The sequence below is a fragment of the Eleginops maclovinus genome, chromosome 12 (genome assembly GCF_036324505.1).
Source record: "Eleginops maclovinus isolate JMC-PN-2008 ecotype Puerto Natales chromosome 12, JC_Emac_rtc_rv5, whole genome shotgun sequence".
NCBI classification, from domain to species: domain Eukaryota; kingdom Metazoa; phylum Chordata; class Actinopteri; order Perciformes; family Eleginopidae; genus Eleginops; species Eleginops maclovinus.
The window spans coordinates 17,264,148-17,291,512 of NC_086360.1; the positions used below are offsets into that span (position 1 = coordinate 17,264,148).

The following is a 27,365-nucleotide window of genomic DNA, read 5'->3' on the forward strand; positions in this document are numbered from 1 at the left end:
AGGACTGTTGCAAACTCCCACTCCCACACTTTGAGACTGAAAATGTGTCTTTTGGATCAAAAGTAAGTGTGACTAGTAGGCTCGAGCTCTGAAGGAGAGTTATATGTGCCCTCTATGCAACTCAAACACATTTCAGAAAAACTGAAAAACATATCTTGTAAATAAACAGTGAAGCGATCATTTCTCTGAAGTAACAAGGACGAAAATTCTTCTAACAATGGCAAATAAATTAATTGTCTTCTATCTTTGACTTTGATATTATTTTATCATTAGGCCCTTAACTTTTACCAATCCATGAACCTAGCAAGTGAAGAAGCATTATCCCTACAGATCAATACATTTGTTATTGTAATATTAGACCTGGAATTGCCATCATTTAGGTAAACAATCATATTTATACTTTCAGAGCTTGTTCATGCTCTAAGGCGCACAGTATGCAATATATGTGTGGTTAGTGGGTCTATTTAGGTGTCAGGTGGATTGAATGTGTCCTTTGGAGAGGCTAGTGGTGTTAAACTGCAGGGTTGCAGCAGGGCAAGCTGCAAGAGCATGACTGATCTATTGAGAAGCATCAGTGTGAATGCAGCCCTGGCTCCAATCAATATTGCCTTATTTGTTTGTGTGCACGCATGTGTAAAATTGTTTGTTGTCTCTCTCTGTCTCTCTTTCAAGTTGTGCAAGTTAGGGCCTTACATTTAGGGAGCGATGGCAAAAAAAGGGCTGAGAGCAACGAGGGGTGGAATGGAGAGATAGTTGGCATTTCAATCCCACAGAGAGGCAAGCGAGCAGAGTATTCATAGAATGATCTCGGCCTCATTCACAAACACAAAAGCCACTTGCTCTTTCCTCAGTGACAAAGAGGCCAGCTTATTCTTTTGCATTTACCTGCTTAGCATCAGTATCATATTCCTGGTTTTATTCAGTGGCTGCTATCAAGTGGCCTCTCCTGTGCCTCTTGAAGAGTGAATGAGGATGAGCAGTCATGGTGCTGTAGCTGCTGCCAGGGGGAGCTTCACATTTTACATGCGAGGGGAACCATACCCACATGGTGGTCCCACCCCAGAACACACTGCATCAAGTGGCCAAGAGTGACTACAAACAAGCTTAGCTAAAGGTTTTCTGCAGGCCACTCTTTAACCATAAACTGGATTAACACAAACACACATTATGTTGTAAAATTAATTTGTGCTACTTTACACACTTTTCTCTCATTTAATTGAACACCAACCCAGGGCTTCAATTAAGCCTTCCCGAATAAAGTGAATTTCAAGGACTTGAATGAATTCTTTGCTTTTGCCCGAGGCCCTTGTCTAACAGAGACTCATTCCTAGTAAGCAACATGAATTCACATGTTCAGATGAGGTCATTTTAAAACAAAGGCCTTCTCAAGGCTACAGAACACTTTTAATAAAGGCACAAGGCAAACCTGAATAATGATCAAAGACAACTGTCTGTGTTTATCCTTGCTGTGCGTAGTGCCATGTAAAGAAATAGGAAAAATATTGGTTTGAAATATTAAATAACTGTTTACATTTTACAAAACAACTTGGGATATTGCTAATGGTTTTGACAAGAGTTACATTAGTATAAAAATAATGAAATGTTTGATTTAGCTCCTTTTATTGAGATATTCATTAAATATTACCTCGAGGTTACTAAATAGGGCTACACTTTATCCCACACCGTTTAAAGAGCACGGTTTGAGTTACATTAGTTCTAACGTTTTAAAGTTTGTGGTCTGGAGTGCAAACGTGTTCATCAAAATGACCTACAACTTGAATCACTGCCATGTAACTGTGTATAACATTAGAAATTGTTTTTATTTCAACTTATGAAGTGTAGCATCATAACAGCTGAACTATGAGAAATAAATCCATGCTGCTAATACTGCCTGCAAATAAAGATAGAAACAAAAAAAAAGCAACAGACATAAGGAATAACTGTGTGCTGCCTACACATGCACTCAAATACACTCATACCAAGCGGACTGTTATTTCAGTAGAAGTGCCGCCCTGATGACAGCCCCATGATGAGAAAGGCTCAGTGGTGTAGAGCACATGACAGTCAAAGGTAGCGTCCTGTCATTCAGCCGCTGTTACAGTGGGATGCCAGGGCAAGGAGATGGTAGTTTTTGAACTCTGGAAAATCATGTTGAAACATGAACCCGGCCCCCAGGAGAGCAGCCCACAGAGAAAAAACAGGTGTCCTGCACATGATGCGACTGGTGGTAGGCTGGGGGGGCATCACCCCCGTTTCTCTTCATCATGCAATGTCACTGGGCTCATGAGCCAATTTTCCCTCAGGAATAGCTGTGAGTTGTCGGGACGCAGTGTTCTGATGAAATAACACCTACACCCTATCCATCCTATGAACTCCAGTCCCAACAGAGAGTTGCCGTGACTAACCTTTAAAGTGGAACCATTTGAAGGCCACATTTTTTGTATTTTGTCAAAAAGCAATGCCTTGAGCATGTGACGCAACTGTATCCTATTTTATGTTAACTTATATGCTAACCCAAGCAGATATAACAGAACACAGCAGCCCCGCAGGCCAAGGTAGTGCAACATAGTGCTGTCAGCCACTCTGCTGTTTGCTTGTCTCTGATGGAGAAGACAGGTCAAAGGTCAAAGGTCAGGGTTGGGCACACACAGAGGAGCGCTCCCTGACCTGCGCACACATGGCCTCTCACCTTATCCACGTCACGGTAATACAAACAGCACACAACCTTACTGAAACATTCAGTGGCTATGAGAGAAGTATTTCTGAGAATGATGAGGAGCATCTATTATTGGCGTAGTGGTTCGACCTTGCACCTGTTCGCCGTGGCATTAATGGAATGGGGGGGGTAGCTGTTCATGTGAGCGGCTGGCTATGCACCCTTGTGCTTTTTCCTTTTTATATCGGTGTGTATTTCACATCAGTGCATCTTGACATTGTATTGTTGAGTGCACTCATGCTGTACAGTATGTTTTTATATGTCCGTGCCTCCTTACTTATGCGCTTCCGTGTGTGGTCTTGGGAGATAAATGTGTGTGTGTACTGTATGTGTGTCGTGCTCCCCCATCGGTAAAGCTTCGCCCCCCCCACAGGGACAATGCAATCAGACGTCACCACAGGAACCTGATATAATGATCGCTGTGGAGTGTGCTAATTAAGGCTGAATAGAGCTCATAAGCGCGGCCCTTTTGCCAACAAATCAGAGGACAGCACAGCACACAGGCATTTGTCAATGAGTCAAGGCAGGGTCACCCACTCACAAAATCAAAATCATTCTAAGGAAAGCGCACTGGCACCTCCAGACACATGTGCAGCGTTAGAGAATACATGCTCCTTTATTATGGCTGTAAACAGCATGACAAGGCGTATGACTTTGAGGAAATCATGTCCTTATTCAAGTGCCCGTAAGCTGTTTTCACTCCCTGCTGCAGTAAACAGTGTCATTATTTATATCACCACTGCCTATGAGGGTGTGTGCATACACTGAGCAAGCACAACACTCGCTGATGGCAGCACACAAATTCAAACACACACTTATACACAAGCGCTGGTCTCCTTTGAGATGTCAGCGATCTGCTCACGGTTTGGTGAAGCCATTGTTCAGAATGGCTCATATTCTTTAAAAGGGGGGGGGGCCTTTTGTTGTTGTAAACAGCATGAATTTTTAATCCAGCCCAAGATTCTGGGTAATGAATGTGTCTCGGCAGCCAGTCTCTCTGGGGAGGGAGGCCCCTGGCTCCTGTTGCTAAGTTTCAGCAATGCCTGAGTTCTGGGGGAATCACACAACCACCGACATAAATACAACAAAACCCTGTAACACTTAATCCAAAGAACATACATTTATAAATGTACATAACAATATATAGTATATAATGTACTATGAATTAAATAAAAAACTATAAGGACACACACTGGGGCACAATTGCAAAAACAGCGAGTTATCCACAGAGAGACAGCAACCCTTTTCAATTAATTTACTCCCTTTCTATTAAGTCTCTTCTCCTAGCCAAGGTGATTGGAGTAGTGGTTCTATGTTTTCCTTTTTCCAGCTTGCTTTTTTCTCCTCAGAGGATCCATATCTTCGATTCTGCAGCCAGAGGCTGTCACTCATTTTATTAGTCTAAAGCTTGCTCGTTCAATAGAGTCAATTCCAAGTCTCGGACATTGACCTAAAGGAGTTCCTCCTCAACACCCTGCCCCAAATCAACCACATCCTCCACAGACATTTTCCTTCATCAAGCACTAAACAGTAAAATGCTCTAAAACTCCCCCCAAACAACTCACCCTGACCTCACAGCTTCAGCTAGAGCAACTTGTTTATTTGCATTTTTCAGTGAGGTTGCTGATGCTCTCAGATTGCACATAATGACTGTGTGCACGCTTTGACAAAAGCATGCCTGTAGTTAAAAGCTAAAGCTCTACAATGGAATTTCTCATTTATGCCTTGCGCTATTCCTGACACATTAACCGCGTCTCATCTACGCCTGCAGAGAGAAACAGCAGTTGTGTGATCTTGCGTCTGAAAATAGATCTGCTCCCATTGGAGCCTCTCCTGTCATAGAGGAAAGCTTCAATAAAACTGAGAGATGTATACAATATGTCAAAGGGTTAAATCAAAGTGTAGCTTTTTTAAGTAAAAAAGCGGTGGAATTTTCCCCTGCCTTCTTTTTTTCAGTCTTCCCTCCCAAAGCGATTAAATTGCTGATTGATTTTTGTATCTCAGCTCGATTTCTTGCCCACACTCTCCGTCTCTTGCCATTGATCCTCACAAGGCTGCTGACTCCAAAGTCAGAGGACCCATCCTCTCTGGCCTCCGGAAATGAACTTGTTAGATGGGCTGTGCGATTTATTGCTCATGAGGCCGGGGTGTCTCTGTGTGAACGTCTATAGGGGCTGTGTGTGTGTGTGTGTGTGTGTGTGTGTGTGTGTGTGTGTGTGTGTGTGTGTGTGTGTGTGTGTGTGTGTGTGTGTGTGTGTGTGTGTGTGTGTGTGTGTGTGTGTGTGTGTGCTTGCGCGCACACCAACTCTGCTTGGAAATTTATTGCATGTCTGCATTTCTCTGCACACCAGTGCATGTGCGCGTCCGTGTGAGGGAGCTAAGTGTTGAATTTATACCAGGGTGTGTTAATGTACATGCATGTGTGTAGGGATATTATTCATCTTTGACAATGTTACACATTACACCACAAAAATTGCAGATCTTATCATCTATGACAAGTTCATGACCCACAGTGTCATGTTAAACTTTCACTGGACTCCATCTTGTGTAGTTGGTTCTGTAGCAGTTTACCATCCAAAATACAGAATTATTGATCATGCTGGGGAGTTGTTTGGCAGTTTTCTGCTGAAGTAAGGTGTTGCGAGTTCCTGCTGGTATTCCTAGGTGTACTGCTCACTGATCTGCCCACCTGTGTGTGGCGTCAGACACAGCCCTGTCCTCTACTGCAGAGTCCTCTGACATATTGATTGGGTTCCATTTAAAAGCCCTGTTCTCCCAGCGTTATTTACTCCAATAGTAAATCTTTACAATGCCGTAAAAGACTGTTTTACACAGTTGGATTATACAATCTCTCTGCTGCAGTGGCCAGACAGGCGTGTGTCAGGCTACAAGAGGAGAAGAGAGGAGAGGAGAGGAGAGGAGAGGAGAGGAGAGGAGAGGAGAGGAGAGGAGAGGAGGAACGCACTCTGCACCTCATCTCTCCCTAGAGGCAGATGCAGTGCAAAGGCACCATAAAGGGCCTTGGCACTACTTTAAAGGGTGCTCCGAGAGAATGAGCTTACTTATCTCTCTCAACTTTACTCTCCTCTCTCCAGTGTGCTTTGGCTCTTCTCAATCCTTTTGTTTTAGGCCGCCGAACATTTTTTGTACTTGGTACTGTGGCATTTAATTTGATGTAAGTGCCAGCTTCTGTTATTGGTTTATAGTTCTGCAGAAACCAACCTTGCATAACTTACCCAGACCTCAAATAGTAGCAATGTCTTACATTATCTGACAAACTAAAGGCATTTTGTGTCAGTGGGATGGGAATGATTTAGTGATAATGATGAAGTGTGTGCCCTAGCAAGAGGTAAACGATGTATAAACACAAAAAACAAACAAACACTATGGAAGGGCTCGATGATTATTATCCATAAGGACATGTGTGCCAGGTAGTCAATAAGTCACGCACAAGCGTTGTCTCATGAATTCTCAGAGGTCACTGTGCATCAGTGTAAATCATTCAGCTTCGATGTACCCCAGGTCTTTATTTCATTAGAGGACATATGCTCTGCTTGTTCCCACTGCCTCTCTTCATGGCCGACCTCAGGCCTTTAGCCCTGCCCAGACACACTGTTGCTAAGGTCCACATGGTCAAGTCACACCGGGGGTAATAAGTACTTAATTTAGGAGCGGGGAGGCGGGCCATGGTCGGCATTTATTGGTGTTGATGCCGAGCAGACTTCAAAAAGCCACTAGCCCCATAATTTATCTGTCTCCACGGACCCTGAATGTTTCAGGAACAGAGCGAGGAAGACATAGAGTAAATGAGTGGGAAAGAGGAAGAGAGAGAGTTTGTGTCTGTCTTTTAGTGGGTGTTTAATACTGCTTGGCTGTTGACTTTGGTGTACTGATTCTTTGATGTCAGTAACACGATCATCAAGGATCTTTTCCCCAACCCCCTGCAGTAGTTTTGCACAGGCAGCCACGCGTTTCCCCCTCACAAACTCATCCAAGTTGAACTTGGCTGTCCAAATCATCTGCCGCTGGTAGCACTCACATGGGATACCCAAGCTGAAAGTGTACACTCGAAAAAAAAGATCATTTGGAATAAACAATAAATAATTCAGAAGAGTGGTTAAATAAGTAATAGTGTGATATCTATTTCTTTGGTGGCGCTATTGCCTTTCTTTATTTATTAATGGGCTTAATAGACACTGTGTCTTGCCATGAAGACGGTCTCTTGAACTCAGTCCTTAAGGGAAAGAGAAAGTTACGACTTAATTTATCTTGCCCATCTCGCCGTGTGCCTTTGTGTCCTCCTCTGAAGTGGCGAGAGACAGAGCGCAGTCTAGACTTTTTATTTTGTGGGGGATACGTTGGGGAAAGGGTCAAGGAGTGACATGGGCCAGCTGTGGAATCCTGATCAGAGCAGCTCCCCCAAATCTTTCCCTCCTTCACATCACACACACACACACACACACACACACACACACACACACACACACACACACACACACACACACACACACACACACACACACACACACACACACACACACACACACACACACACACACACACACACACACACACACACACACACACACACACACACACACACACACACACACACACACACACACACACACAAGCATATTCCCATTCCCAGGTCTCCTGTAATAGCCATGAGATGCTCCAAAAATACCCTCCCCCCACCACATCCAGAGGAGGATATCCACCCCTCTCTAGGGAGATAGAATGTCTCTCTCCATATCTGGCAACCATGACCACAAATTAAGTGAGGGCTACTGTGAAATATTCCCTTCGTGTGGCTCTCGGTTTGAAAGTGTCCAGAAGTACACAAACTCTTCAGTCTCCAAAAGAACATTTGCGGGAACACTTTAACATCAATTCACAATTAAGTGATACAGCAGCCTGCTAAAGCCCTCTTTAACTACAGGGCTTACATTCTCTGAGCCCCCCAGCTTTGACTCACAAAGTTGGGATAAAAACAATTGGATGAATAAAGCTCAGCACCCAGTACATCTCTGAGTGGAGTAGATGTGAGGAAAACTTGTGTTTCCGTAGATGTATCAAAGTTTTTGTCTCAAAATCTTCTAATAGCCTGGGTATTTTTATAGCTTGTTTCCCTGCCACAAAACGGAAAACAAAATAAAAAGAATGAACAGAAAAATATTGGTATCGACAATGGCCAAATATTCATACACATCGGTTTCGTTATCGGCTGAGAAATGTACAATACGCATGTCGCTAGAGAACCCACAAAAAGTAACTTTAACCAAAGCCAGTGTTGGTAATGGTATGCTCTATGTAATACTTGAGGTAATAAAGATGGCAAGGAGCGGTGTTGTTCAAGTGCTGACACCTTCTAATATGTTGACAAATGTATGCTTCAGTCACCAGTCAACAACCTGCTAATATACGGCCACAACATTTGCTTCTGCTGAGGAGGACTGAGGCAGTAGAGGCAGTATGGAGCAGAGCTGGAAACAGAAAGCGTTTTAGCACATATGTGGGCAAGAACACGCTGTCATCCTGAAACATGGCCGGCTGCAGCCAGAGGCCATAAATCTAGCAGCGCCAGAATTTCAGCACTGGCTACAGTGTGACCAGCCACCTGTATTCTGCAGTCTGCAATGTAGACACTGCAGTGTTCAGTAGATATACAAAGGACTGCGACACTTTTCTACCAATGTATTGCTATTATTAATTCTCTCCAAGCTGTTACAGCAGTGTGTGGTCATTGCCATTAAAGACAAGTTCATACAGGTACATGCAAACAATCAAAGATACACATGTGCACACAGTCACACACATCCCTTGTCAACTGAGAGTGCCTGAGGTAGAAGAAGGATAAGAAAACATAGCCCGGTCTGCCCCCTCTGGCCTGTGGCTGTGGGGAGAGGAGTATGCCTCTCGCCTCCCATTTCCTCTGGTCCTCAGGAGGCCCATCTCCACACAGCCACTGATCCATCTGTCCCGCATGGCTAACTGGGCTCCTGTGTATTCACCACAGAAGAGCAACACAGAGGGGAAGGAGGGGCGAGGGGGGCCCTGCAAACATCTGGGAACTATCAAGCCAAAAGAGCCTTAGATCCTGAGATTCCAGTCTCTGACCCTTCTCCTCTCCTCACCTCCCCCCCATTGCCTCTTCTCAACCCCTCCACCACCACCTTTCCTCTCCATCTGTCTCCTTCCCTCTCTCCTCTTCCTCTCCTCCCCTCGTCCTGGCTGCCCATCATTTCCATGTCTCTTCGGCAGTGGGCCTAATCCAAACAGATTGTCTAACTGTTTCAAAAACATACTCCCTTTCTCAGCCCCCTCTGCTCCCCCTCTCTGTCCTGTGTTCATCCCAGGGAACAGACTCTCTCTTTCATAGTGGAGGAGGTGCTGGTGTCAGTCTGGCCTAGGTTAGCAGGTTACTGCTGCACAGAACCATTCCGGGAGGAATAAGCAAGCTAGGCCCCAAAGCACTTTGGCAGATCCCCATTTAATACTCAATCCTGACACATTACACGCCATCCAACCCTCTCCCTCTCCCCCCACATCCCTACTAGGTCTGTATAGGAATGGCCACAGCTGGCTACATAGGCCCACTGTGTGTGTGGTTCAAAGCCCATTGTCCCAGGCATATTGTCCTGCCCTGCCACCCTAGTCCACAGGCTAGTGCTGGGCCAGGGAAAGCCTTTGGGGGGAGAGCCCCAGTAGGGGTCCTGGGAGCTGGGAGGTATCCCAGGAGACCCCCAGGCCTCCCACTGGGTTTCTGCCTACATCAGAGGCTCCCCCTGCCGCTGCCTGCTGAACTCCTGCATACTGTGTTTTGTTTAGAAGGAAGCTCTATCCCTATTACCATAATTGAATTAAAAGGATTAACATGGTTCCAGTGTTGCTCACATCTGTGTTCTCTATGATTCCACCTCTCGCCCTGTGTCTTGGATTCTGGAGGGAGGGGGACTGGGGATTTGGAGCTTCTTAGAAAATATTTTTTGCGTAACTTAAGCTCATTTTACGAGCAACAAAATACAAATTTGAAAAGGTTTTTAGATATTACTCCATTACATTATAAACATTTAATAAATCTCCATTAATATATTTGAAAATGAATCACTAAATATCATGTATATTCTTCTTTTAAATGAAACACAAGGGAAAGCACAAGACCATGCCATATAAATCCAGTGGAACAAGCACTGTGTTGATATAAGCCCATTCGTGAAGCGGCAGTCCCAATTGGATTGTGACTGAGGGTCATGAAAACGGTAGCCTGCAGATCAGAGGCTGGATTAATTGTTGACTCTCCCCTAGTCCAAACAGAAGCCTTACTACCCCCATTACACACACACACACACACACACACACACACACACACACACACACACACACACACACACACACACACACACACACACACACACACACACACACACACACACACACACACACACACACACACACACACACACACACACACACACACACACACACACACACACACTACATCTAGGTCCTGACAGACACTTTGATTTATGTCTAGCCACCAACAAAAAAAGAGAACAAAATCAATTGGCTATTACCGCACTTAGCACTGGGCTGTCACCACCTGGGAGTAGGGTGTTGAAAATAAAAGACAGAGTCCATACAACTCTTCCATGCCACTCCATAAACTCATTCCCACTGGGGAGACACAGATCAGTGCTCAATCTCCATATACACAGCTAGTCCCCACTCTGAGTGTTTGGTACACTTGGGTTCAGGGGTGGCGGTAGCTCAGAGGTCAGAGTAGCTGCCTTTTGACTGAAGTGCCAAAGGCTGAATTTGCGGGAACGGGTGAAAACTGTGGGTTGAGAAAGCAACAACATGCCCTTGAACAAGGCTACTGTGGTTGTACTGGAAAGTTTGCAGGTGTGCCTGTTTACAACTGTGAGAATCATATATTCAACAATAAAAACATGTGATATCTGAAAAAAAAGTCAGTGATGTTGTTGCACTCAAACTTGACCCCGAACCACCTCATATGTAAGGCTTATATTGATCTGAAAGTGATCATACAGTCAATGCCAAGGGCACCAATAATGCACACTGTTCCATTTCCCTGACATAATAAAGTACAGTCAGCTTTCTGTACTGTACCCCTTTACCTTCCTCTGAACCGTCTGTCCTCTAATAGAAATTGTCCTAATGTATTCTTTGTAGTCTTTTATATATTATATTCCCAGTGGAAGCTATTTCAGGCATGCGTAATGCAAGTGATATTTTTACTGTCCAACTTCACGGGGTGGGGTGTAAAGCGGTAGGGGGTCGCTAGGCAGGGAAGGCAGGGATGTGGGATTTAGGTAGGCATTAAGCTACTGGACTCGGGAAGAAGAGTTTACTTAGACAGTGGAAGTTTGTAGGAAACACAAAGACTAGAAACAGAAATCACGCACTACAATACAACCCCTTTTCTCTTTCCCCTTATAGGGGCGTGTAAAAAGGAGTGCAGTTGTCAGCTGTAAAATGGGCCACATTGCATCACTTTACCCCCCCCCCCATGTCGTCTTGTCCCTCGCCAGTCCAGGAACCATGTCTGACCCAACAACTGTGTGTCTGCCAACTGGAATGCAGGCCAGGGTCAGTGGCGGGGGCCTCATGGCCTCCGAGGGACTATTCTGAGAGCAGGAGCTCATCTCTGTTCTAACCCTATACTGGCGTCTTGTGACTGTGGTTAAAAACGTCCCTATGTGCTCATTGACTCTAAAACACAATCACTCTCTCCCTCTCTCAATCCATCTCTCTCCTTTTCTCCCTGTCTCTCATGCATTCACACACAAGGTCTCACTGGGGAGCTGCAAAGTAGAAACTAGGGGATATAAAGCCACAGAAGTCTCATGTGGTCCTCTGTTTAGCTTATTTGACATTTCTGCAGTTAGACGCAGGCATCATTACAATCAAATGGTATAATAATGATAATTCTGGGAAAACTTTATATGATAATAATATGCATGCTTGTACAATCAAGCTCATTCAGCATATGTTAAGTGATATTAAGATATTAGTAATAATAATAATAATAATAATAAATTAATTTTATATAGCGCCTTTCAGGACTCTCAAGGTCGCTTTACAAAGCGTTGTTGAGTTTGAGGAGGTTAGAGGTCATCCAGGTTTTTAGTTCTTGCAGACAGTTGATGAGTGGGCCAGGTGGGAGCATTAAATACTTGTGGACTGACCTACATGTGCAGAATTTCAGTGTTATAAACATTATGCTTAAACATGTAGTTTAGTTACAATCTGCAAATCATCTGCGTGTTCATCTGTAGTTCCAAGTTCCAACCCGCTGACCATACACTGTAATCACTGTGTATTTAGCGTTATCTTTAGAGAGCTGGCCCGCGTGAGACCTCTTTACGACACTGTAAACTTTAACTGCCTGGGTCTTACTGCTTTAACTCCAGTCCAGCCACCCGAGGGAACCAGGGAGCTTACAGAGGGAGCTTATGGGATTGAATGGGAGAAAGCTACTGTTGTCCATCTCCAAAGCAGCATGCCAGCCCATAGCCAGCTGTTCTGATACCACCATGTGCCCACTAAGATGGAGCATTTTGCAAGTTATGTTCATTAGGTAAACCTGTCTATAAGCAATGTGGTAAATGTTTCTGATTTACTCATATTCAAAGAAACACAATTCGAACAATTCGTGCAATGTGGTTTAAACACCCTTTACTGGACGAACAACAACTAATTACAATTTCTATAATCTATTTTACCCATGGCTGGAGAATATGGATAAACTGATGCCCAATCCCCTAAATTGATAGCTTACTGCAGCTCCATTTTGTGTTGACTTTTATCTCAAACTCTGCATGTGATGTAGAGGCTTCTTGCAGTTAAATCATCTATTTCATGAGTTGCTGGCACTGAGGGAAAAAAAACAACCTAAAAGGAGGCTATTAGAGCCTGGCTGTGTTAATGTAGCCACCCATTAAAAAATCCCCATGGAGCTAAGGAAAGTGGACTCTTATACTTTAAGTATCTGAACATAGAGCAACAGGCTTGTACTCACAGATAAATATACATCCACATACAATAACATGCAAATGCAGCCGACTCACGTGTACAGTGTAATGTGTTGCTTTAAATACAGTAAATAATAAAAAATGTTTGATAACATTACATAGTTTTACTAATAACAAAACAATGAATGTACAGTGTACAATGTACATATGCAGGGACGTTGTGCAACACATACCCACAGAGACACCTGTTGTGACACTCAGATTGCCATAGCCCCAAGATAGTCGATCATCAGTGAGTGCGCACTCACGTGAGCCCGGGGGGTTGGGACAGGGGAGCCTTCTGGTGCAATACAAACAGGACTTTTATAGGCATGTTTACGAGTGTTCGGTCGCAGTCCCCCGTTTTGGGACAGGCTAGGCTGAGCTAGGCTGGGCGGGGGGGCAGGCAAGGATTGATGTCAGGCAGGACAGTACAACCCTGTCTGGGTCATATACCATGGCCTCTGCTCTCTCTGGTTTCAGCTCAGGTTGCCGTTTCATTTGGGCTCTCCTGCAGGGGGACACTAACTGTCAACATTGCTCCTCTGTGAAAGGCATAGGTCAGTGTGCACATGTGGTTGTAGGGTGTCTCGTTTGAGCACACATTGGGTCATGTAGAGAAAGCACCCCACTGAGAAAATGAACTCTATAAATAAGAGCTAAACATGCTGCTGCCCAAGAAAATGTGATCCCAGTCAAACATGCTTATTATGCTTGTGTGGATGCATTAATGTTCCAATTGCATCAGAGTTTACGTTTAAGGACAAGATAAACTTTTAGCCAAAGCAAGGTTGCTTTCAAAGCTACTATATTGTGCACTTTTACCACAGCTGAGCTAAAGGCCAGGTGAGGCCCTGACTCAGTGGGCTAAGGAATCATTATAGGCTCATAAAGGGCCCTGCGCCAATCCTCCACTCAATAAGCCTGGATCCACATGGAGCCAATGCAGCTGATTAATTAGTCAAGCAATCAATGGGCTGCGCCTTCCATCCACTGATTTCCTCTCGTATATGCCCAGGTACTGCAGCAATTACTACACTCGTAACCAACCCATGCACACATGCATCCATACTTTAGGCAAGAAAACATACATACAGACACACACTTTCACACACAAGTCATCACACACTTTTCCCTCCTTTACACATGCATACACTTCCCTACAAAATGATAATGAGATTCAAAAACAAAGAAACACACTTTGAATTGTGGATAAGAGGCGACAAAGGAAAAAAAAGCTTTGGGAATAAGTAAGAAAGTTCTCACCTTCAAAGCGGTGAGAGCAGACTGGCTGTCAGTCAGGAGAGGGAGGTGCCATTTGAAGGATCAGTCATCCCTGACAGTGCTGTCATGGAGAGCCTTAATTAGCCAGGATTACTTCCTCACTTAATGAAGCATGCGCTTCTTCGTCTCGGCCCGAATACCACTCTCCCCTCTCCCCATTTTCCCTCCCTCAGGTTTTCTGTCTATTTCCCTCACTCATTCTCTCTAGCTGTTCTCTGTTGTGTGGGTTTCTCTCCAGGCAGGCTGCTCAAATCTCTCTTCATATAGGAGACTTCTCACATCCCCTATCACAGACACTATGTCTCTTTCACCAACCCAGGTGGGTGTGTGTTCCCTCTACTCTCAACCCCTTTTTCTGCCCCATGTACCCTCAATTCCTCCTCAATTCTAAAAAAAAATGTTTGGTTTTACTTCTAGACCTGTTGGTTTGCCTTTGGCTTTTTGATTGGAAATCAAACATACAGTCAAAAGTAACACACTTAGTATTTCCTTTTCCATCTCTTTTGTCCCTTTTCCATGTATTCTAACCAATAAATAGAAATACTTTTTATCTATTAAATCATATCAAGTATATTGGGACACTTTCTTAATCTAAATTGCATTATAAGGGCATTTATAATGCATCATTGCTGTACTCAGGAACACAAATACTACCTTCTAATGCACTAAATGTCTCTAATGGATGCATCTGACTAGTTATTAACTAGACAATGATGATAAGGCTTATAAAAATGTATCACGTGATGAATATATGCTGCGTCATAAGTGATTATGTAGTGATGTTTTTAAAGTAATTTAAGATGATGATGATCACATTAAAGTCAAGAACTTCCATAAGACACTTGTCATTCATTATCAGTGAAATATGGTGTGTCTAAGAGTGTAGATATTAAGCTACTATGACTATGAACGCCCTCATTATGAAGTGAAAGGTTGCTTTTTATTTTTTTATATGATACCAAGTACTTTAAACCTATAACAGGCATGCAGACAAAGATGGAATAGTTCAAAAGCACGATGAGGAGGGAGTGGAGAGGGAGAGGTGAGTCGTGATAGAGAGGGTGGACTAATAGAGAAGTGAAAAGATGGGCAGGGTATGGAGAAAGGAGGAGGAGAAGGAGGAGGAGGAAAGAAGTGAAGGAGAGGTATAGGCTCGGAGGAGCAAGGAGAGCAATTTGCCGCCACAGCGCACACAATGTCCCCTCCATGCCTGTGGGCCATGTGAAGACTGCTCCTTCAATTACACTTCACACCGGTCAGGGAGAAAGAGATAGACGGAGAGAGACAGACAGGGACAGGGAGACAGGGAGACAGGCAGACAGACGGAGAAAGATGGAGGTGAGACAGAGACTGATAAATAAAGGCAGAGAGCTCAATGTAGATGGAGACAACAAGCCTGTGATAAAGCAAAAGCCAAACAGAATGGAGCAGACTGTACGTTCAAGTGTCTAAATATATACTGTTGATTAGTTAGCACTAATGGATTAGCTTTTCCAAACTATAGATGTCAGGAAACTCAACTGATGACTGGCTCTAAATTCAGGGAGCCTTACGATTGTAATTGTAAACTCAAAGCCCTATTGTGATGACCACATAAAAAATAAGTGCTGCAGAACCCCAGGAGACATTGTACAACTGTTTCTGCACCGATAAAAACGTTGCCATGAATGGTCCAATATGCTTCCACAGCATCATCCACATAAGAGTGAAGATGCTGGAGTAGAGTAAGACATCCAGTCCACATTGTACAGGGCAACAGGCACAGAGGGACCTCCAGCAGGCTGCTGTCAGCTGGCCAGATGAAGTGATAGAAGGACCACAGCCAAGCAGCTAACACGGCTAACAGATATGAAGCTAACAGAGTGGCTGAGCGAGGGTGACATGGGGACATGCTCTAATACAGGCAACAGCCAAGATGGAGACTGGCTCCCCTCTTCCACCCTCCCTCGATAGGTCTCTCAAACATGTCCACCAGGCATGGGCCGGCTGCTGAGAAGGAGAAGGAGGAGGGGGTAGAGAGCTGTAGGGATTGAGGGATGGAAGTGGAGGTTTGGAAGGGTCGGGGGCGGAGGCAGAGGGGTGGGGGTGTCTGTATCAATCCGTCACAGCCTGACAGCTGACTCCTGCGCCCACCGTGGTCACGGGCAACTGACCAGAACCAGGCCGGAGCTGACCAGCTGTGTGTGAATGTGCATGTGTGTGTGCAGACACACGCATATATGTCTCATCTTCCATCCAACAGTAGCCATATCCTTCTCGCCATCTCTCTGCCTCTCTCACTCTCCCCGCCTCCCCAGCCTGTCCGTGACATCTTACAAGTCAATCAATCAGTTTCAGCGAGCTGGCATGAGAGCACTGCATTTATCCAGAGCACACCCTGCCTGTCATACTTGCTGAAGTATTTTTATTTAAACTGACCTTCAAACCAATCCACTTTTCTCCCTCTGTAGTGCCTCAGGTATGTGCAACAACATAAGAGACTCTTCAGAGAGAAAGGAATGGCAGAGGGAAGGCAGAGAGCAACATCTGGTGTCTTTCAGTTCCACCCTCCACAGCTTCTACCTGGGTTCCTGGTATTTGAAAACCTCTGTCTCTGGTATGCCCTCAGAAAATAAAACGATTGTTTCATCTGTGTCCATTTGCATGTGTGTCAGCTCTTGTGTGTGCCCTAGGGTTCATACAAATATCCAGGTGGTCTGTGATAGAAGATGATTTGATGATTCATTGCAGCCAAATTTAAAAACATTACGTGTAACAAAAATAACTGTCTAAAATGGAAAAGAAGTTGCTTTGGTGTTTTGTTTTTTCAGTATTGTATGACGCAATATCATACTACAAATGTATATGTAATATATTATGCAACAGGCATCTTAAACAGTTAAATTCATTTCTGTTGTTAACTGAAATGTGGTTGTGTTGTCAGCCTTGCCCATTTCTTCCATTGAGTTTCTCATGCACCATATGTTTCAGTGTTTAGTCTACACTCTTTGCTTCAATTACACACACACAAACACACACACACACAGAAAACATTTGAGCCGTTCCCTCAGCTCCACTTCAAATTTGGGAGGACCCTGTGTTCCTTATGTCTGTTTTTCAGCCTGATTTTACCCTCCTCATTCCCATTCTTTAACAAACCTCTCCACCCCTGGCCCCTCCCTTTAGTGCCCCTGCAAGTCTCCCCTCCACCACCACCAACCCCTCCGGCTTCTGACAGTATCTCAGCGGGAGAGCGCAGCCCTGATGGATGCCACAGATGGGCCTTTCCCTCGGAGCTCCTAGCCACGGCGCAGTGTGTGCTCGGCAGGGTCAGAAGCCAGGCCTCCCCATGAAATGCATGTTGTAACAGGAAACAAAAGAAGGGCCCCCATCCCCACAAACAGCACCGCTTTTAGCCTCCTCTCTCATCCCCAAAAAACATGGAGGGGGAGCCGTGGAGCTAGCCAGGGCGGGGGAGTGAGAGTGAGGGGTGCTGGAGGGTTAAAAGTCGGAAGGGGGGGTTGGGTCACAGAGAAGGGGGAGCAGTATTTAAAGAAGAAAAAACAAGAGTAGATGTGAAGGGACATTTTCAACTGGGGTGTCAGATGGACAACTTCGCTGTCTCGCACAGGGCTTTGTCTTCTGCTCTTTGTTCTGTGTAACATTGCTCCTGCGTGGGTGCAAGGCTTTCAGGGTAACGCACACATGAGTGTTTATAATTGGGCAGTTCAGAACGTGTACATGCGTTTGTTGTTTGTAGCATTGTGGCATACAGTTGTTGCCCTATTGGAAATCCACCCACATCCCACCCAGTCCTCACTGCATGTCAGTCTGATGAATAGATATCTTGAATGACATTGAGAGACAGGCCTTCAATGTGCAGCTCCTTCAGTCTGAAAGAGAAAAGCCTTTGATGCCACGGGTAACGCTACCAGCATCACTTCACACTCACTGAAGAAAGCTGCCATCAGCTTGGACTGTTGGTTAGACCCTCTAAAGAGTGTGACTAATTCTGTAACAGCTCATTTCAAACTGTTGATACATAAATAGATTACAGTGGATTGATGGAGATAGATAGATGGATGGATGGATGGATGGATGGAGGGAGGGATAGATAGATAGATGTAATATTCCTAGTTTTATAAAACAAAACACAGGTTTCCTGGAGACTTTCAAAACAAATCCCATATTAGTAAATGATTATAATACTAGGTGTAAAGCCAATATGTGCGGTCATATTGAGACAGATAATCTGAATATTAAACAAACTAAACTAGGGAACGTGGTTCCCTTATTTTATATAGAAATGCTTAATTAAAGCTTTCGGCATTTCATCAGTTTTAAAGTAGTGAGGTGTTTTTTATGAAAAAGTTGCATCCATATATTGCAGTGCTCTTATAAACAGACAGTAGATAAATGGCTCTCCTACAGTCGCACTGGGTGGGTGCACTGTGGTGTGCGTGTGTGGGTATCTGCATTAGGTTGGGCTAAGCTGATCCTAGTTAGATCCCAGACGGTTGGAGCTGAGAGTCACACCAGGCAACACATCCAGCCCCTGGCTATCCACTAAATTAAAGGCCTAATGCACAATCCTTCGTGCAGGCTGACAAACTAATGAAATGGAGAAGCAGTGGCCCCCGGGAGGATAGGGCAGCAGATGAAGACGCATCCAATGAGGGATTCAACCCAGGAGCAACCTCCCCACCTTGTCTTTTCCATCCACATCTTCCTAACTCTCTCTCCCTCTCTCCATTATTCTCTCACTCACTTTTTCACAGAGGGTGTCAACAGCATGTCTAAGTGCATGGGGAAGGTACATGTGTGCGTTTGTGTTGCATTGGATTTATGATGTACGTGTACAGTGATGAGAGTTAGGGAGATGTGGCAGTGTTTTTGGCAGTGGCCTGTTTGTTGCCACCAACATGTTGGTCCCCATATAGAGGGCTGAACAGACTTAACCCACTAACCTTGAAAGAGGTGCTTTGTCTATAAATAACTCTCACCAATTAAGGCTGTTTTTCTGAGTCCTCCCCACTGAGCCTGGCACCTCAGAGTCCCCGACGACTCGTCTCTCGAGCAGCACAGGAGCCACAACCCTGCTAATTAGAGTTCCTATCATTCACCTGCCCTTGCCTTACTGCATGGCCCTACTGTCACACACATAGACACACAGACACAGACAACTACATGACATAAAAATGCAAAACATTCATCCAGTTCATCCATATCAAAAGTATACTTCAATAAAGCAGCAGAGGATTAGCCCCAAGGAGATGACTCAGTGATTTAGTTATTTGCCCACTTTGTCTACAAGGGTGTTTTATCCAAACTGCCAACAGCGTACATGAAAAAATGTAACTTTCTAAAAAGAATGCGTCACAACCCTCCAGTGCTTTTGGCGAGTGAGAAAAGGCAATTGGAGGCGAGGGAGAGTGAACGCTAAAGAGGGAAATGGGCTGAATTACACTTTAATTGCCATCGCTATTAATTAGAAGTCTTGGAAATCTGTTGCGGTTTGGGTCCCCCCCCCCTCCCTCCCTCTGGTTTGTCGTCATTATGAAGCTATCTATTAACATCTTAATTGCCGCCTCGTCGGCTTTGTTGTGCTGTGGCAGACACAGAGAGTTAAACACAGCCTTTCTGACACGAGTTCTGGAGGCTGACTGACTAGTTAGCTGGCAGGCTAGCTGGCTAAGGCAACACTTTTGGCCAGATCATAAACACAAACAAAAATATCCAATCAGCAGGCCAGCATGGCGCAATTACAAATGCAACGAGTCTCATATGCGAGACAGAGAATAAATGGTATCTACTTGGGTCCTTGCTAAAAATCTCCCATTGCCTTTTTCATTCCTCAGCTCGAGTGTTTGTCATTGTCATGGGTGTGAAATTGGTCAGTCAGATGCTGATGATGAAGTGGGTAAAATGTAATGAATTCTATCTAGCCTATAAGTGGTTGACCTGGGGTTGATCAGAGGTTAACACCACTTCACCCCGAAAGACAGGTCCCATTAGCAATTATATTGTGCATTAACAAGCACAGTGTGTGGGTTAATGCTAGAGTTTGTGCATTGTCTTACATGAGTGTGTGTTGGTGTGTCCTTGTGTGTCATTTAGGGACTATGTTTTCACTGCATAGCTATTCCACAAGTAGAAAAGCTGGTTCTATGATTGAGCCTAAGCATGAAGAATGGCTTATGTGTCAATGACACCCACAGACAGGCCACAGCCGGGGACTGTCAGTCAAACCCTATCTGTCTATCAGTGTCTACTAACCAGCCTGCAGTCGGATGTGTTGTGCTAAATGGCATTTTTACACATTAATGCATTTGATTACACTGAAGGATGGATTGAAGGCTGTGGCAGCTACACAAGACACTCAGCCCCCCAAACGCCCCCCCCCCCCACCCAAACACCACTCCCCTGAACACACACACAAGCGCTAATAACCCTGCCTTTGACATTTGAAGTAACATTATTATAAGGCTCATTTGGAGCACAGAAGCCCCAGGCAGGAGGCTCTGTTCATCAGGTAGGCCGGGGCTGCTTGGGACTGGAGGGTCAGGTAGGGTAGGGAGGCGTAAGGGCGGGGGGGGGGTTGAAAGGGTGGTGGGTGTCAGAGCCTCTGGGTTTGACATTCACAGCGCACAACAGACAGCAGAGATGGATGCTTGGTAGCACACATGACAGAACCTCTCCCTGCACACAGCAGCATTCAATCCCACTTGTGACCTTTCAAGAAACCTGGGGTCAACATCAGGTTGTTTTTTTTGGATATAGCAGTTTTTGCTCTAAATGCAAGACAACAATATCAGAACTTGTTGTCCATTCATATTGTCAGTTCAGAAGTGAGCAGCAGGCGTGCTGTTTGGATTAGTGCCAAGCTGCACACTATTACTAGCTGATCTAAAAACTGGCAACAGGCTGGGTTGTGCGGATCAGGATATGGGTAATCGCCTCGCTGCGGCTCCTTGTCCTTTCCCAGTCTTTAGCCTTTAGTCAGGGCTAGGTTAGGGGTGTGTATGAAGCTTTCTGTGTTCTTGTGCAGGTGCATGCCGTGTATGTGTTTGTGTATGTGTGCAGGTTAGATGGGGCTTGCAGGGTCAGGAGATGCTGCAGGGCTCTGCTGACGGCTGCAGGAAACCAATCAACCTTGTCTGTGTATTCCCCGACCCGTCGTTTTCTTAATGACCTGCCCTGACAGGCCTGCTGCAGCCTGGCTAAACCACCCCGCGCTGCTCAATGGATGACCAGCCCCCATCAGCAACATGCTAATGACCCAAAGAGAGGGATAAGGGGGGAGAGGGATTGGTGGGAGAGGCATGTAGGAAGAGTGTAAGAAAAAGATCAAAAGGAAAAACATTGCGTGGGTTTCCATTTTAAAAACAATCAAAGCATTCGAGGCCCAGCCAGCAGGCAGAGAATACCTCTCTCGATGACCTGAATGATGTCATGATGTGGAACCGTTTATAAATATTGCTTCATATACATATAATCAAAATGTAAAATGTTAGGTTTGTCAGTATTACATTTTTCAACAAATGCATCCCAGTTCAATGGTGAACATGTGTGATGTTATGCAACATTTTAAATGTTATTTAAATAACTTCACAACATGTTTTCTCCTATCCTTTTTATCCTCATCTTTTTATCTACTTCAGTTCATGCTGATAAAATCTGTCATCTCCATTACCTAAACCAAGTGTGTGTGCATCCATGTTTATTCAGTCAGAGTGCATTTAAGGGATCATCACTAATATCAGGCCATAGTTTCAGCAGGAACTTGGCCAGTTTTACTGTTTGTTCCGAGCCTCACTCTGAGCCAAGGCTCACATCTGCACAATGTTCGAAATGGTGGACTAGACTACATGCTTCAACGCTTTCTTCATCCTAATTTTTGGCAAAGAAAGCAGCAAAAAATAATACCTTTATTAAATTGTTTCCCATATGTTTTCCATGTCAATTCACTGACGTCAGGGTGCTTCTATCAGTAGTGAAGATAGCGAAGAACACCAGAGCAGAGGTATCTTTCACAACGCCTCACTGTGAACGATAATGAAGTCAACCTAACTGTTTAAAGTGCATAATGTCCATCAATTAGTTGTTCTTCAATTTACAGCTGTATGCTTAATTATAATGTATTTATGTGCTTTTTTAATAATTATGTCACTCTTGATGTTGTCAAGAGCACAGTATCGTCTATTAGCATCAACACTCTGAGCCGTTTTAGAAAACCATCTTCTCTACGCCCTTGTTTAATCATTCTGATCAGCACATCCACAAAGCATCAGCATAAAGAAAACAACATTGTGTAAGTGAACCTTGTCACACTTCCATTGTAATTATATATCTGAGCCCGGGGTACTGATTGTGACATTGCACTGTATGTTGACATCAAGGCCTTGAAAAAAAAGTGTTTCTTAATTTAGCCTTTTGCCGCAAGCCGTACAATTAGATTATTTCATAAAGTCAAAGTAGTGTGCATTAAACATTAGAAATGTATTTCTGATGTAAGAATCTAAAATGTCAAGATTTGTTGTAGGCCAACTCTGGATTTGTTCCTGTAATCAGAAAGTGCTATACCAGGATGTAAGTCTATTTTAAGAATTGAAATGTCATTGATAGTATGAAGACACATTTTTGTTTCAAAATGTTATTTGAAGGCGCAGAAGAATGGTCAACTAGACACAAAAGTCCAAGCTATTCCTATTGTTGTATCCCTTCAGAAATGATTGAATCACCCACACTAACACTTTTTCCCTAAATGTTGTGAGTTTTTATGATCAGCAGTCCGTCAGAACAGTAAAGAGAGCTTATTCACGCTACACAACATTCATCAAAATGTGCTAAATGCTATGCGGTCAGGGTTTCAATCAGAGTTTTCACCAACACTGATGACTGGCACTTTAAGCATAAGGAGGCTTGAAGCAATTAAGTCCTCATCATGTACGTATTTGCAGCATATAATACCGTGAATTTGGCATGTTCCTCCATCACAGTGAGTACACATTTACTGTGCAAATGCAATAACAACTTCAACTATCCCTACAAAAAAAGTTAATAAACACAGTAGAATTATAAGAGAGGAGGATGATATGTTGAATCACGTAAGACGTTGAAATGCAACCAAATAAGCATCCCAAAATCACGAGAAAAAACTCCTCAAAACGCTCCTTGGGCTGTGTTGGTGGGCATGTATGTATCCAAAAACTCCACTTAAGAGTTACAGTAGAAATAAAGTGTTCACATTTTCAAGAAATCAACCAGGAATGTGTGCTTTCATGTATTTGATTGGCCAGCGTCTTGCCTGATAATGTTGCATTGTTGATCCTGTGGTGTTTTGCTGTAGCCCTCTGCATTGCCATTGTTGCGTAATCCACATATGGTGGCATCATTTCAATAAATTAGGGGGCGTTTTTTAACACAATGCTGTTGCCTGTTTGAACAAGACTAGAAATGAGCGTGAGTCTTTTTACAGGTTATTTACAACTAGGAGGTTATGTCTACAAATTTGCATTAGAAACCATTGATCCTAAATTTGAAATGGTTTATATAACGGGAAATGTCTAGGCACATTGCTCCTGGAGTATGATTTCTCTTAGTGCCGGTTTGTGCCCCTTATTTGCTCAACTCCCAGATAAATATCCCATCATCTGCCCCTTGCCACATTTAGGCATCCATCCAGCCGACAACAAACCAACCATGCTGCTGTTCATTTATCTACTTTCCATCCCTGCTCTGTGTTGCTGTCTGGTCATTAAGGTCATTGACCTGTAATCTGATAGCAGTCAATGAGCTAACCAAATGAGCCACCTAATATCTGAATCCTGCTGCAAGCACAGCCACTCTCAATAATGCTGTGTACATTAACTGCATTAACAGAGAGAGGAGGATACAGGGAAACTGGAGGAAGGGGGTAGAGAGAAAAGCTGCAACACTGAGGATGAAAGAAAATAAGAAAACCTTATCTATCATTGAACACTGAGATTTTTTTTCCTGTTGTACGAGACACGCCTGCGCGTGCAATTCATCATCTTTTATTTAGAAGATGTACGGAGACCCATAAAGCCTAGTAAGATGAAACATGTCTCTTGAATAAATTGTGAATATTCTGTGTTTTCTTTCTGTGATGGAACAGTATTTCAATCCCTGTCATTATGATGCTGCCAGAATCCCCTGGCAGGCACAAGGAGGTTTGGGACTTTTAAGCCGTTTGTTTCATCTCAGGTATTAACCCCAATTTTATACCTACGCAGTGAGATAATCATGGTTTCAAGCTGTTAGTATTTTCTTCACTCACCAAATCTGCACACTTTTAATCCCTGGAAACTAATTAAGATTTATATAATTATCATTTTTGCCAGTTTAGTAGTCAGTTTGTGTGTGTGTGTGTGTGTGTGTGTGTGTGTGTGTGTGTGTGTGTGTGTGTGTGTGTGTGTGTGTGTGTGTGTGTGTGTGTGTGTGTGTGTGTGTGTGTGTGTGTGTGTGTGTGTGTGTGTGTGTGAAGACCGAAGGATTGGGAAAATAGAGACAAACTAAAGAAAAGGAAGCTGGAGAAAAGCATGTGGAAACCAGACGTTTCTAAGAGGAAAGTGAATGAAGGTAAAGCGTAAGACAAGGCTTCTTTATGTGTGTTGGGAGGCATCATGCTGCTGCAGTGCTTTGGGTGGGCACTGACTGACCACCCTCCTAAACCCCCAAACCACACACACACACACACACGCGCACACACTCCCCTGTCAGACCCTGGAAATACCTCAAATTCCTTCCACTTCACTGACTGCTTTACAGCCAACGAGAGATAACAAAGGAATGGGCAGGCATTGAATACCAACCTGCGGTGTGGACTCAGAAACCTTTTCTTTTTTAATCAAAACCACTGGACACCACACCTTATCTCGCCCATCCCATACGGAGATGTCACTGGCTGTGCCGCTAATGAGATAGAGTGTACTGTACATCTTAGTGAGCAACCAGCCTGGCTCACCTGTTAATCCCATTGAAGTGAAACCTCATCCTACTGTTTGAGCGGTGTGTTGGCTCATCTTGTACCTGGGCCCCGACTCATACACTGTCCAGCTCCACCACTCTCCCCTGGGATAAGGTTTTCTCTTTCCGTTGGGCTCAAATTGCCAGCTCAGGTATCCTGGATTCCCTGGGTCTCTCTCCTCAGATTTCACCCCCTGTAACAGGCCTTCTTTCCTTTTGCCATGCTCAGGTCATCTATACTATTCATCCTGCAAGTCTTCATCAGGGTGACAAAAAGGGATGGTGAACAGATGCAGTGCTAGTCATTCACTTGTATGTTGTGGTCCACTGATGCACAATCAAGATCAAATAGATGATATTGCTTGAACAGGAGACAGCAGATTGATTTCCAGGGCTAGTTCATTATAGCGTAAGGGGAGAGCTTCACAGTCAGGTGATGTTCCGGCTGAAGTCTCTCAAAACCTCAGCTGTACATTGGCCAGTAAAAAGGACTGACAGTAGAGGAGAACGTAGCCTGGGAGAACGCTTCCCAAGGAAGCTGGCAGCTAGAAATATATCTGATTCAACCATCACTACCCAGCTCAAACTGTCTCTAATTCTCACTTCACAGTCTTACTCCTCCAAGACATGTGCAGCCTAGCTGGTCAACAATGGAATTTATTTACATAGAGTGGTGTCTTTTTTGTTTTTGTTTAAAGATTATATTTGGTCTTTGCTTTCAAGATATGGTATTCCAATTATTAATAATACGATTCAGAAGTCATACTGTGAACTGCTGCAGGTGCCCTATCAAGTCTGTTACTGAAAGTGTAACATGTAACCTTTCCCTCAGTGGGGAATCTAAGCTGCTTTCCTGGGTTTAGTATCTAAGGTATCAATGTCTGAGGTTCTCTAAGACATCTTCAGACCCAAGATCTTACAGTACGATTTTGTAACTGGTTAACTTGGTACACTAAATTCACTCAGAGATTAACGGTAGCACACTTTACACACAGAGCAGTACGACCTCCATCCAGCAATAAACACAACCACTGACTAAGGAAAAGTAAAACAAATCAAATAATGTATATAAAGTTATATGTTGAGATTCACTTCTTTAATAGCTACAAGTGTTAAAATAATTTAGAAAAACTAAATTAGTTCCACTAGACTCACGTCTACAAACTAGAATTATCAACATGGAAGTTATATTTGTCAAAATGTTTATGTAACAACAGGTAATTCCCCTTCGTTAGGTTTCCTTTTATTTGGTTCTTACCGTCCCCTTGGAATGGCAGTAGGCTACATCTTGATGTCAGCGTCCAAGAGATAAAGAGATCCACTAGCAGTTATGCTGAGTTATACTCAGTCGGGATCCAGTCTCACTCATTTGAAAACACCCTGCACACAAGTTTTGACAACAGTTATCATGTAGTCCGAAACAGTCCATATACTAACTTCAATGAAGATGATTTAAGTAAATGATTTCAGATGAACATAATGCATATATTTTGGCTTTTACATTTATGGTTCGGTGTATACTCATCTGATTTAACCATAATTAAAAGACATACAAACTATCTTATGTGCTCTATAGCTGCAGCTGCACATGGGTTTAAGGTATCTTAGCTTACAAGCCACAATTAAGAGGTGGGCGGTTAAACGTATTAACTTTACATTTTACGTTGTATCTGGCTGGCTTTGGCAACACAATTGGCAAAGAATTGAACTCTTTTGGAGCGATATGTCAATGCTAACCAGTAACTGTGGGTAGCTAACTTACATGATAGTCTACTTAATTGGAGGGAGACGCCAGGCTTTGGTTTATCCCAACAGCAACAACATAGTTTAGCAGATTTCTCCCTCTCTCTGGAGCCCCCCTCAATTCCTGTAAATCTTACCATAGAAGTTTAGTACTTTATTCTTCTCAAATCTCAATGAGCTTCTGTCACACACCTGTGTGGGTTGTGTCCTCTGCTCTGCGTGCTTTCCAGATCCTCATCTGGGCACGGAAGTCCGACGCGTTAACGATGCTTGTGAGGCGTTTAGGGAGCCTCTGTAAATTTGGCCTGCAGAAAGTATTAATGATTTCGACTTTTTTTGTAAAACGTACTGAATTCTGTATGTCAATTGTAAAAGTTTTAAAGTGTTTGCTTATACACTGATTCGCTTTCTGGTGATGATGACTATAACATGAAGATAAACCGAAATTTTAAATTAAAAACATAAATTAAAAACATGAAGATGTTAATAAGTCAATGGTTAGTGGGTTTTGATGATAGTAGTAGAGTTAGTGTACAGCTGCTGTTTGGGAAATGTTGTTGGGTGGTATTTCACAATGTAGCCTAAGACCAAAACAGACGGTAAATTTAGAAGCTAGT

The 27,365-nt window shown here is 43.7% G+C and overlaps 1 long non-coding RNA gene across 1 annotated transcript in view; it reads right to left on the reverse strand.

Annotated features, from left to right (window-relative positions):
- The window catches only part of LOC134873284 (uncharacterized), a 40,054-nt gene extending 13,069 nt beyond the window's left edge, over positions 1-26,985 (reverse strand). The window contains exons 1-2 of the long non-coding RNA XR_010166943.1: positions 26,886-26,985; positions 26,264-26,385 (exon numbers count right to left, since the gene is read on the reverse strand). This is a non-coding gene — a long non-coding RNA (uncharacterized LOC134873284). The remainder of the gene's footprint in view (positions 1-26,263; positions 26,386-26,885) is intronic.
- Between the last annotated feature and the right edge of the window lie 380 nt (positions 26,986-27,365).